The sequence below is a fragment of the Arachis hypogaea genome, chromosome 14 (assembly GCF_003086295.3).
Source record: "Arachis hypogaea cultivar Tifrunner chromosome 14, arahy.Tifrunner.gnm2.J5K5, whole genome shotgun sequence".
Lineage (NCBI taxonomy): Eukaryota > Viridiplantae > Streptophyta > Magnoliopsida > Fabales > Fabaceae > Arachis > Arachis hypogaea.
Genome location: NC_092049.1, coordinates 74,905,243 through 74,906,057, shown reverse-complemented (window position 1 = coordinate 74,906,057; position 815 = coordinate 74,905,243). Strand labels below are relative to the sequence as shown.

The window sequence follows — 815 nt, the reverse complement described above, 5'->3', positions numbered from 1 at the left end:
ATCAATCCAAACCCAGGAAATTGTGGGAGTAGCATCCAAAGGCCAACCATACATGCCAACAACTTTGAACTAAAGTCACAGCTCATCACCCTTGTTCAGAACAATTTTTCATTCGGAGGGTGTGTCCAAGAAGACCCCAATCAACATCTGACCACCTTCCTGAGGATATGTGATACTATGAAGTCTAATGGTGTTCATCCTGACACCTATAGACTACTTCTGTTCCCTTTCTCACTCAAGGACAAGGCATCTAAATGGCTGGAATCCTTCCCAAAGGAGAGTTTTGCAACCTAGGAAAATATGGTAAACAAATTCTTGGCAAGATTCTATCCTCCTCAACAGATCAACAGGCTGAGAGCTGAGGTGCAAACCTTCAGGCAGCAAGATGGTGAGACTCTATATGAAGCATGGGAGAGGTTTAAGGACCTGACAAGAAGGTGTCCACCAGATATGTTCAATGAATGGTGCAGCTACACATTTTCTATGAAGGTCTTTCTTATGAATCAAAGAAGGCAGTAGACCATTCATCCGGGGGATCTCTGAACAAGAAAAAGACCATTGAAGAAGCCATAGATGTCATTGAGACTGTAGCTGAGAATGACTAGTTCTATGCTTCTGAAAGAGGCAACACTAGAGGAGCGATGGAGCTAAACAATGTGGATGCACTGCTGGCCCAAAACAAGCTTATTACCAAGCAGCTGGCTGACCTCACCAAGAAGATGGAGAGGAACCAAGTAGCAGCAATCACCACCTCATCAGCAACCCAAGAGGGAGTGAATGCAGAGGCAGAGGATGAGCAAGAACAAGCCAATTAC

The 815-nt window shown here is 44.7% G+C and overlaps 1 non-coding gene across 1 annotated transcript; it reads right to left on the bottom strand.

Moving 5' to 3' along the window:
* Positions 1 to 348: 348 nt before the first annotated feature.
* LOC112746256 (small nucleolar RNA R71) lies at positions 349 to 455 on the bottom strand. The gene has a single exon (XR_003174149.1). It is a non-coding gene; the product is annotated as a small nucleolar RNA R71 (small nucleolar RNA).
* Positions 456 to 815: the final 360 nt, after the last annotated feature.